The sequence below is a fragment of the Episyrphus balteatus genome, chromosome 1 (genome assembly GCF_945859705.1).
Source record: "Episyrphus balteatus chromosome 1, idEpiBalt1.1, whole genome shotgun sequence".
Taxonomy (NCBI): Eukaryota; Metazoa; Arthropoda; class Insecta; order Diptera; family Syrphidae; genus Episyrphus; species Episyrphus balteatus.
In genome coordinates, this window is record NC_079134.1 from 108,805,539 (window position 1) to 108,818,188 (window position 12,650).

The following is a 12,650-nucleotide window of genomic DNA, read 5'->3' on the forward strand; positions in this document are numbered from 1 at the left end:
CTTGGTTTCTTCATAATGTTTTAAGCTTTCTTTTATAAGAATCGCCGATCCACCTCTTGCCTTGTCAGCTGTGGAGCGTAGTAACATGAATAGTTTTCTATTACATTATCTAGACTTTGCCCATTGGAGAAATGAGTTTCGGACACCAGGCAAATATCTATATGTTCTAGATCTTAAAAGATTTTTAATTCGGATAAGTGTTGTAAAAGACCGTTTGCATTCCATGTAGCGATTTTAAGTGTTCTGTCCATCATTGTTTTTTAAGAGCGACTTTTTCGCTTAACTGTTTGATATTCAATTCCTGTTTATCAATTCTTTGGAGAATGAGTTGTAGCATTTCTTTTATTTCTTCCGCACATTTTTTAGAATCTGAGAATAGGCTTTATTTTCATCGCTTTTACTTTGAACAGCTTTTTTAGGCGGTTCATTCTTAGTATTGTTTTCAGCAGTGAAATCGGTTATAACTGTGTTTCTGGGTTTGTCTCTAGCAGATGTATTTTTGCTTCTGAACTCTTGGAATTTTTTGGCAACTGGGCAGCCTCTATAGCTTGCCGGGTGATTACCCTGGCAGTTCACACATTTTGCTTTCTGATCTTTGATCATCGGACAATTTTTAGTTGAATGTTTTCCTTCGCACTTTACACAAGCAAACTCGCGGTTGCAGTATTTTTGGGTATGACCAAAAACTTTGCAACGTTTGCATTGCGGAACAACTTAAGATTTTCGGAGTGGTTCAATTTTAACAGCTATGCCCAAGATTGATCTTACTTTATAAATCTCCTCGACACTTTGTTTACTGTCAAAAGTTAGCATGAATAAAGGTAGTAACCTCTTACTTGTCGTGGATTCTCCAGACGAGTTTTTAATTGTCTCATCTTTAAATAGATTGACTGCATCCATGGTATAAAAAGAGAAGGTATGATCATTAGAAAAAACTCAGTATCGAGAACTGTCAAAACTTATGGCTACTTAAGGTTTTGATAGCCCAGCCCATTGAAACTGTTGTTGTAAACAAATTTGTCTTGGAAATTGTTGTTGCTTTTGACTTTGCCAAATGCCAAACGTCAAAACCTTACTACCCCATTTTGTAAGATGGCGGTTCTAATGATCATACCTTGTCTTTTTATACCATGGACTGCATCAAGGGCTTGGACTTGGAAGCCTTTTTATACAAGACCTTCCACTACTTCCTCGGGAGAGCACGAGGAATGAAGACCTCTGGCTACTACTTTTATTGGGCTTGTAGCTTTGTTCTCATATGAGTGCCATTGAATTTGGTGTTTGCTCAGTTCTTCAGTGACAGATCTATACTCGTCGCACAGTGTGCAATTTTGCCAATCTAGCGGTACTTAATTCTAATTCCAAGTACAGTTAATTTTTTTGCTGGAAACCAGCTTAATTATAATATTAAGTAATGTATTTCTACAAGGGTTTTATTGATTTTCAAAATTATATATCTAACTTTATGTCCAATTTGTGGTATACGAGTACAAAATGTACCACAATGGGTGGGGAAGAGCCGACATCGAGCAAACGATTTTGGGAGTTGGTTCTTAAACTGTCTCTATTTCGAAAACGAAGCAAAATATCGAAAAATTTTATTTAATCTTTTTGTCTTATTTTGCCAACAATAATCTAAAAAAGTCATTTTCAATCTGTAAAAACGCGATTTACGATTTTTCAAAAAATTGGCTTTTGCCCTATGAACAAAAAAAAAAATAATGATTTAGCACACCAGACGCAAGAAAAGTAAACGAATTCTGATACAGAATACATCAAAGGAGATTTTAAGGCCAAAAACACGATGGATACACGAGGATACATTTTTAAAACGCTTTACAAAGTAAAACAACACAAAAAAAAACCACTCTTTAGGTCTTCACACAAATGATTTTTTATTTTTTTAACTTTTTAGTGCACACAAAAATTTACTTACCTTAAATATTTCTTAAATGTTACTTAAAATAAAAAAAAAAAATTAATTTAAACAACTATTATTTTACTTAACCACGCTGTTATCAAAGTGACACAAGAAAAGCAAGGAGCTTTAAATTTTTTTTCTCTTGAACCAAGCTAATGTTTGTGAATCTGTGGAACGGTAAATACAATTGTTTTCTTGTTGTTTTTTTGCTATTCAATTGTCTGAGGTTTTACCTTTCATATGATACCAATTTTGTTGTATTTGGGAAATATATACAGCTAGATTGCGAAAATTGCACACTGTGCGTCGGCTTCTTCGACTGTGACTTTCCAGTTGTCTTTGTTGTACGATGTGTATTTGCAACCTTTTTTAGTACATTTTTCTATTATTTTCTTAAGATCTCCAAAAATTGGAAATCCTGAGATCATAATTGGTGGTGGTGTAATTTTTTTGCTGCCTTTAGTGTGAGAATTTGATTTAACAACGGCTACCACATTATTCGGTTCATTAGTTTCTGTAAACAATTCTTTATTATTTTCGGTTTTAGAGCTTTTCTGATTTCTTAAACAAATCTCAGGACTCCCGTTTGGTTTACGTTTCTTTGTGATAGGCTTATTTTTCTTTTTCTCAGTTTCAAACAAGAGCTCTTCTTCATCAGTTTGATATTCACGCTCAATATATTTTGGACTTAACTGAAGCGTGGACTCTGAATCTTTCTTGTCAAGTAAGGAAACTTTTTCTTCGAGTTTTTTCACTTGTAGCTGAAGACTTTGAACTAGAACTTCAAGTTGTTTTCTTGCCGCTATTTCAATTTGCCATTCTTCAAAGTAGTAGGTTTCTAGATCTAGATAAAACAAAAATTAATACTTTGTCACTTGCTTAGCACCTTATTCTATCACCTTTTAACAATATTGCTCCACACCACGATTTAAGTTGAGGAAAAAAAACAGTTTAAAATTCGTATATAATTATGATGAAAAATAGCACTTATTATACGGAAGTCTCTCACGAAACCAGTTACATTTATGTTGGCATCCCTTGAGTGAACAATATATCTGCACTCCGACCCTTTACCAATACATGTGCATCGGTATAACTTACACTAATAAAAAGCGGCTTCACTTATTTGGATAAACACCCTTTCCTTAACTTTGTGTTGTTGTAATCCCATATAAAATCTCAGCTGATCGCAAACATGTGTTGGCAAGCAAAAAAATCCAAATGTATCCTAAAAATTTTTGGATTCTCGTGTCTTATGGGAGATTTGAAGAACAACTGATTCGTGTTCACAAACGTATCGGATACTTAGGTATCTTGGATAGGGTATCTGTGCGTACGTGAACGCACCCAATGTTTTCACCTAGTTACCCTTCCCACCAATCATATTCCAGTATTGGAAAGCTAATCATCTCGATTGGGCTTTTAAGCCAAACGTCAGTTTCGAAAAAAAAAACAGAAAAAAAAAAACTTTTGACATTCCAATTCTGAGGAAAGAGTGGATTTGATTTGATTGGTTGGTTTTTTCTTGTACTTCTTTAATAAACAGTTATGATAGAAAAAAAAAAACACGAAGACAAATTGTTTGAAAGCCCAATTATTATTATCTATCTAAGAATAAGAACTACAGTAATGGTTTTTGAAGAAACCAGCGCGGTAATTTTTGTTTGTTAGTTACACAAACACATATGCATTGAACCAGGGACGGAGTGCAGTAAGATGGTTGTTCGCAAGGCGCAAAGTTTTATCTACGTGAAAATTTATATTTTTTACGAAACACGTTATTTATGTTTTTTTTTTTAAATAAAAAAATAAAATATTGCCATTCAAGCATTAACTACATTGGCTTTAAAGTGTAAACGTACTTAAGTGAAAATTTTCAAACATATTTCTGAATGGAAAACTTAAAAAAAGCTTAATTTTTTGATCTAAAAAGCAATTTATATACTCTTTTTCAAATTAAACTTGCGCTAGCGAGAAAAAAATAACAAATGGAAAGAATAATTTCACATAAGGGCGCCCGGCTGCTGCAGCGCCTTACCATCACCAAACAAAAATAAATACACCCCTGTTTGTCAAATTTTCAATTTGAGGGCTGTGGATTGAAAAAATCCAAGAAAAAAAGGACACTTTTATTTTAACAAATTTTATTATTTTTATGACTTAATTCTACCAGAAAATAATTCTAAATTATTCTACGATAATCTATTTATATGAATAAATTCACTTTATATACATTTATGTTGCAAATAAAGTGTATTCACATGTGAAAGGAAAGGGTCTCTGAATGGTTATAAAAATATCTTTTGCACAATTTTACACAGCAAAACATTATTGTTTTATTTGTTTTTTATTAACTAAGACTTATTATCTCACTATTTAATTCAAAAATTTTTACAATTGTGTTTCAGAATGATTTTAAAGGGTTTTTTGAATTTGAATTACACTTTGATTTTAATTCTATCACACACCAGAATGGCTCGAAAGACATCGTTGGATTTATTTTTGACAGTTTTTTTCCACGCTATCCTACACTATAAAAGTGATATAAACCCATTCCTGTACTTCTTATGTCGAATTCCTTTCAGGCGAATCTCGAAGCGAATTTTTTCTGAAAATCATGTTCCATAGAAAAAAAATTCGCCTCAAACGAAGCAGAATTCGATTTTTTTTAATCCCTCTTTTTTGAGAGGTTTACACGGATTTGCACACACACTTGGAACATTTGACATTTCTCAAACGTCAAGCTGACAGTTTTCTTCGTGTTGTTTGTTTATTTGAGAACATCAACTTCTAATAAAGAGTAAATTTTAATTGAATATCGTATTTTTATTGCGGAAAAATATGAAATAAATAAAAAAAAACAATGTGCGATCAAAACATATTTTTTCCTGGCAAAGTCAAATAAAGGCTTAAGGCTTAACTACATTCAACTTCAAAAAGTACAAAAGTGGAAAAATGTTTTGTCCTGTACCAACACACTGCGAAATTCTATCTTTTATCTCAGAAAAACAAAAGTATAAGCTAAAAAGGTTTTAACTTTCACTTTTTGAAAGTTTTTCACTTTTTGAAAACACCAACACATTCAAATAGAAAGTTAACAGAAATGATAACTAGATGTCGCTTCTAAAAAAAACTTTTGATGAAAACGCCTTTTTTTGACATTGTTTTTTTTTTGTATAGGCAGCAAAAAATATGGATGCCGCAAATAATATCAGCACCAAAGCGTAATTTTTTTTTGTTAATTATTTGTTTTAGATTATTTTAAACCTTTATTTTTACAGATTATGCTGGAAAATGGGTTCCAACATTCACCTACATTGTGTCGACGAGAAAAAAAAACAATGATTTTCGTATTCCTCCATAAGATTATTGGCCATGTCTTCAATTAAGGAAAAGAAAACTAATAAAAAGTGTTTGCTTGTGAAAATGTTTTGTTTATTCTTCTTATTGTTTGTTATACATTATTATGATCTGCTGTCCTTTTTAATTAATTATTTAACTAACATCACACGAAGAATTCCTTATTTTTTAATTCTTTTGTTTGAAGAATTTGTTCCGTGTGTTGTTACCGTTTGTTTATTTTTTTTTACTGGTAAATGTCACTTAAATTCATAAGTGTTACCAGCTCAAAAAAAAATTAATGAAATCTTTTTCGCGAGAAGATGTCGCTACGGTATGGGTGTAAAAGCTTTTCACTTTTTGTAAAGCTTTTCACTTTTTGAATTTTTTTCAAAAAGTGGCCAATGGAGTTAAGCCTTTAACTATATAAACTGATAAGCAATTTAAACACTTTGTTACTTAGGACTTAAGAACATTTCTGTTTTCCGCCGCCAATTTAGTGATTAAAAAGGACCATTTTATTCAGTGGAATTTTCGCTGTTCGAAATTCCGTATTCGAACACATTTTGCGGATTCATTGATGTTTCAAAATACGGACGGATTTAAAATCCACCAAACTTTAAAAACCTGTTTTAAATCAAAAATTTTGCTCAAACAAACATGCGAATAATTTATGTATTTATCAGTTATTTCGTAAAAAAAAATTAAACGATTGATAAGTATCTAACAGAGGAAAGCAAACATCAACAAAAACAATTTAAATTTTTTATATATGTATCTTCCTGTATTTAGCAGGGGGAGCCCCTTGGTTTTTTCTGGTCTCTTCTTCAACTCAAAAGCAAAATTGAATCACCAATTAAAAGAAGCAATAAGTCCTCAATATTCCTAAAATTCCATTTTGATGTAAATCTTGTCTCTATACAAAAGAAAGAAAGAAAAAAACGATTTTCTAATAGAAATCATATACATATACAAGTGATTTTAAAAAAACAATAGTTTAAAGAAAGAAACAAATCCCGGCCTTATTTCCTACTGATAAGTTTTAACTTTTTTTATTGAAATATAGCAATGGCACTCAGCTATATTACAGGTTGTTTGAAAAGTGTACATTTTCAAATTTTAAGAATAACGTGAAACCACATTCTTAGAACCATCAAATAAAGAAGTTGTGCAGTTATTTGCGTTTTGCCAACAATAAGATGAGATGGACTTATTCCCCTTTTCCAATTGGTAATTCAATTGATATTTTTATATTCTAAAAAAGAAACCGAGAAACTGACGAAAACAAGAATTTCTACATTAAAATAAATAGCTATATTATACTATACCAATTTTAGAAAATTACAATTTAATCAAAAAAGCAATCAAGTGTTAGATTTTATTTTAATGAAGAAAGTTTGATTTTTATTTGGAAAATTTTGCATTTAATTTTTCTGAAATTTGGAATGTAGATTAAAAATTTCTGCAAAATTTCATATCAATTTTACTTAAAATAGTTTTTTTTTTCCGAAAAATGTTTATAGCGATTTCTAACTATTTTGATTTTTTCTAAAAACGCGCCCTAATAAAAGAAATCAATTTGCTGAAATTCAATCTAGATGTCGATTTTGTTTGATTTGAAGAACGAATTATTTTTTTTTTATATGTACGTTTTAGAACATTTAACAAAAAATCTTATTTATATGAAAAGTTTTAAAAATTAAAGCAATCTGAAACTTAAGAAAAAGTTCGTGAGATCGAGTCGTGCATTTTGTTTTTCATCTACAGCCCTGTTCCATTGGAAGTGGTAGTCTTCTAATAGTAGTAGTCTAAGAGCCAGCGACCTAAAGTTTGCAGGTAATTGCTTAGTATTCAGCCCTATGAAATATGTTTAAGGACATCCCCAGGCATGTTACTGCAAAAAAAAAAGTCTCGTCAGCCGTGGCAAAAACGGTCTGCCAAGCACTTGAATGTGAAAAAAATTTTAAATTAAGAACTCGACCTTAAATCAAAAAAAAAAAAATATTTAAAGAGAACGGCAACACTAACAAAACAAAACGATACCTTTTTTTAAAGGTAAAAAGTTATACTACTTTCTGGTTTTTGTATAAATGTTTTTTGAAACAAAAAATTTCAAACACAAAATTTTGAAAAAAAATTCAAAAAAAGTTCAAACTGTTTTTATTCCAAAAAATCTACCCAATTAAGTACTAATTTTTTTTCCAATTCTTATTTCACTTATATATTTTGAGTCAAACACCGAAAACTAGAAGTCAAAATCTCTTCTACTTTTTGAGAAAACTGAAAATTACCAAACCTTCTATTTTCTCACCAACGCCAAAATTACGGCTATTAATTATGTCTTTCAGAAAGGAAGTAAGATGTTCACGGGTTTTATTGCAGGAATCGTTCAATGGGTTATAAAAAAGATAAAACCGCGGAGTGCTATTAAATGAGAGGGTGGGCACTGGAGATAGGGGTGCAAAAGCCCCCTTTTTGGTTTTTTCAATATATCTCGTAAACAAAGCATAATTTTGAGATATTGTTCTTAACAAATTTTGTAGAAAATTAAATTTCCTATAATAATAATGTTTTTTAAAAATTGATAAAAAAAATTTCCTTACCCAAAACAGTCAAAACAAACAAAAAAAATCAAAAGACATTAACATTGCTCTAATAAAACATAGAAAATTAAATTTTCTTTAAAATGCTGGTCTTATTAAATTTTTTCATTGAAAATTAACCAAAATATGGCCATTTGAACCTATCTTTTTTTCGCAGATTCAGTTTTTCTCAAGTAAAAAAGAAACATTTGAGCGGAAAGTACTATAACTTAGCAACCAAGAATTGATAGCGGTTTTTTGTAGAAGGGTTAAATACAATCATTTTTTACTATGGGAGGGGGTGTCTATCTTCCCCCGTTTAGGCGGAAGGGGTTATTAAAAAAAAGAAAAATATTTAAAATCAAAAAATTTTATTAAAAAACAACGGTAACACTTACAGTTATGAACGATACTTTTTTCGAAAGCTAAAATTATACACTGTACTTTGCCACCTCCCAAAGGAACAGGGCTTACATTGAAATGAAACGTTTTGTCTTAAGGGGTTATATCTAGTTGTAAGTGCAAAAAATCCTTCTTTTTTGTGGATTTTTGGGGAAGAGGCATTTAATTATATAAACATAAAGAATACATATCCACATAGCAAATTGAATGTTTTAAAAGAATTCGCTATGTATTTAAAAAAATATTGGGTTCCGTTGTTTTTGTAGTAGATGTCCTAGACGACCTCCAAAAAAAAGGTGTCTCGTGGTGAGCAAGATATCTCTGATCCAAGTCACTTAAAATTTAAAAAACTAAAAGATTCATTTTCAGGATAGACGAATGCAGCTAATGAATGAAGAAATAGTCAAAATTTTGATTTTTGACAAAATGGCGGCTTCGTTTTTTTTTACGAAAATTTACACTTTAAAGTGGCTTTAAAAATCGAATTATTGTCAAAAACCTTTTTCCTTCGTTCATTACCTGACAAAAGTATCTAAGAAAATTGTGTAAAAATTTCAAGTCGATTACTTCAGCCGTTTCGGAGAAAGTTTGCTCACCGCCAGACACCTTTTTTTTGGAGGTCGTCTAGGAGATCTGCTACAAAAGTAACGGATTCCAATATTTTTTTAAATACACATTGAATTCTTTTAATACATTAAATTTGCTATATGGATATGTATTCTTTCTGTTTATATAATTCAATGCCTCTTCACAAAAAATACACAAAAAAAAGTTTTTTTTTGCACTTACAATTAGATAACCCCTTAAGTTTGTTATTAGAATTTTGAACTTGAACTTGGACGGAAGATTTGATACTTTTTTTCAAAATAATAGTCCAAATTCATTTTCTCAGGGGCCCCGAAAATTTACTCTAGCACACACCTCATTTTGGTCTAGCGCCGCCCTGCTAATATAGATTAACAATAATAAAAAAATGTTTCGACATCAAAAGCACCGTAGCGTTTTTAATCGTCAACCGAACTCATACGAAAAATAAAATACGACCTCATATTTCTATCAACTGTTTAAAAGAAAGAACTTTCAAGCCTAATTTTCACTAATCCGAGATAAAGTGCCGATCTGCCTTCCATCGGTAGCACATCTGCGAAAGCTTTGTCGGAAGTGAAGTGTACTCCTTGTCGTTTAAATCTGTGTATTTATTTTCCCTAACGGCCATATTATTCACTAGTTTAAAAAATACATCTGGATGTAAACAATGTCAAATGTCAAAAATAAATCCAATTCCATAATATTCACTAATTAAATCCAATCTTAAATCCAATTTTTCAAATCCAATCTCGTTAAATCCAAACAAATTTAAACTGCTCTCTGGAGGTCTGTTTAACTTTATAAATCCAGATGTAAAATTCATTTTCACAGTGTTCAGTTGTTTTTTCAAGTATTTTGTGAAGAAAAAATTAAGATTAATGCAAATCACACAACATTTATTGAATAATCACTTAATTTTTTTTGAGTGAATAATATGAACAAAAAATTAAATCCTTGGATTTATGAAATTCAGATTTAATGGATTGGATTTAAAACTAACTTTAATCCAAACTAAATCCAGAGTGAATAATATGGCCGTAAGAATAAGAAGTACAGGAATGGGTGTATACCACTTTTATAGTGTAGGAAAAAAACTGTAAAAAATAAATCCAACGCTGTCATTCGAGCCATTCTGGTGTGTGATAGAATTAAAACCAAGGGGTTATTCAAATTCAAAAACCCTTTAAAATCATTCTTTAAAACAATTGCAAAAACTTTTATAGAATAAAATAGTGAGAAAATAAGTCTTAGTTAATAAAAAACAAATAAAACAATAATGAATTGCTGTGTAAAATTGTGCAAAAGATATTTTTATAGCCATTCAGACACCCTTTCCTTTCACATTTGAATACACTTTATTTGCAACATAAATATATGTAAAGTGAATTTATTCATATAAATAAATTATCGTAGAATAAATTAGAATTGTTTTCTGGTAGAATTAAGTCATAAAAATAATTAAATTTGTTAAAATAAAAGTGTTCTTTTTTCTTGGATATTTTCAATCCACAGCTGTCAAATTGAAAACCTCACAACCAGGGGTGTATTTATTTTTGTTTGGTGATGGTGAGGCGCTGTAACCACCGGGCGCCCTTATGTGAAATAATTCTTTCCATTTGTTATTTTTTTTTCTCGCTAGCGCAAGTTTAATGTGAAAAAGAGTATATAAATTGTTTTTCAGATCAAACAATTAAACATTTTTTAAGTTTTAAATCCAGAAATATGTTTGAACATTTTCACTTTTACACTTTTAAGCCAATGTAGTTAATGCTTAAATGCAAATATTTTATTTTTTTATATAAAAAAAACATACATAACGTATTTCATAAAAAATATAAATTTTCAAGTAGATAAAACGTTGCGCCTTGCGAACAACTATCTTACTGCACTCCGTCCCTGGTTCAATGCATATGTGTTTGTGTAACTAACACTACTTTGTAAAAATGAAAAAAATGCCGCACTGGTTTCTTCAAACACCCATTCCTGTTCTTCTTATTCTTAGATTTTCCCTACGTCATTATTACCAGTTACTTGTTAAATGTCTTCAAAATTAAATTTAAATTAAAAACCGATAAAAAAATAGTGCCTGAGATATGACCAATTGTTTATAACTCACTCTCTCTTTTAAGCTTTTATTATAAACAATTGGTCATATCTCAGGCATTAATGAAGCGATTCGAAAAATTCAAACACATAATTGTCTTGCTAGACATCAATTATAATATTTACTAATTTTGTTTAAAACGACACTTACCGATTTTGCGATAGTTCCTTTTGTTTATAAAATTTCAGGAATTTGCAAAAACTAACATTGCAGCTAGATTTATCATCCCCAAAAACATATAAAAACACTCCCATATTGCGTTGATCTTAAAATCTATAATCAAAGCGGGTATAAAGTTTAAGCTGATTAGGGGTATAGTTTTTTCAAATTAACTCGAAAAATATGGGTCATATAGAAAAATTTATTAAGACAAAAGTTTTAGAAAATAAAATTTTCTACAAGTTTTACATATATAATTTTTGTCAAAAATCAAAAATGGCCGAGTTATTCACTAAAACGTGTTTTACCTTTAATCCAAGATGGCGGCTTAAGCACAAGGTCGATTTTCCCGAAAAACTGGTTTTAAGCTCTCATAGTGATCCCCTCTATCGTCCTATGAAAAAAAATTGCACGATCTAATTTTTTCCATTTCAGCTTAATTTTTTGTACATCCCGACTGGGCTATACCGCAATTGTTATCAAATCTGATTCCAGATAAATTGTTGTATGTGTTGGTAAGTAACCAGGGGCGGATCGATGCAAATTAACACTTAGGCATGACACTATTGATAATTTGATATCACTGGATTGGTTTTTTTTTTAGTTCTGAATATTTAAATGGTGGGTAAATTCAGGGTCGATTATGCCAACATTAGTGGGCTAAGATCGAATTTCTGTAATGTGTACATTTATACTGTACAAAACAGGCCAGCTGTTTTGGCATTAGGTGAGACCCAAATAAGTGAAAATTCAGATTGTTCTGAATTTAATCTTCATGGGTATTGCTTAGTGCCATTATTCTTCTCTCACCATGGACTAGCCTAGCCATTTATATAAGAAATGATGTAGCTTATCAACTCCAACCACAATACGGCCCGTGTGTAAACATCAATTTAAATTTCATGTGGTTAAAATTCACGGTTAATAAGCGCATCATTCATTCATGTTTTATTTATCGAAGTCCCAACCTGGACAGTAATTCAACTTCTAACGAATTTGATGCTCTATCCGACTCCATCCAAAGGATTGTTTCCCTTTATCCTGACACTGAAATCGTTATTACGGGCGATTTCAATGCACACAATTCTTCGTGGCTTCGCTATTCTGGCCAGACAACACCCGAAGGAAGGTATGTCGAGATCTTCGCTGAATTAAACCACCTTACTCAGCTTGTTGACGAGCCAACTCGAATATCAGACGTTAATGGTCAATCTGAGAACACTTTAGACCTGTTTCTTACCTCTGACCCTGATAAATACACATCACTGTGTCATATCTGCAAATTTCTCATGTCTTAAAAATCCAGTTAAAGAAAAAACACCAAAAAGAACTGTTTGGCAATATGAGAAAGCCAACTGGAAGGGTCTCAACGATTTCTTTAAAAACTTTAACTGGTCACTATGCTTCCTCGATAGTGACGTTGATTCCTGCGCAGATATGATCACAAATTTAATTCTCTCCGGAATGAGAAATTTTATCCTGAACAGGGTTAAAACAATCAAACCGAAAGAGAATTCGTGGTTTGACTCGAGCTGTAAAGAGGTTATCAGGGTTA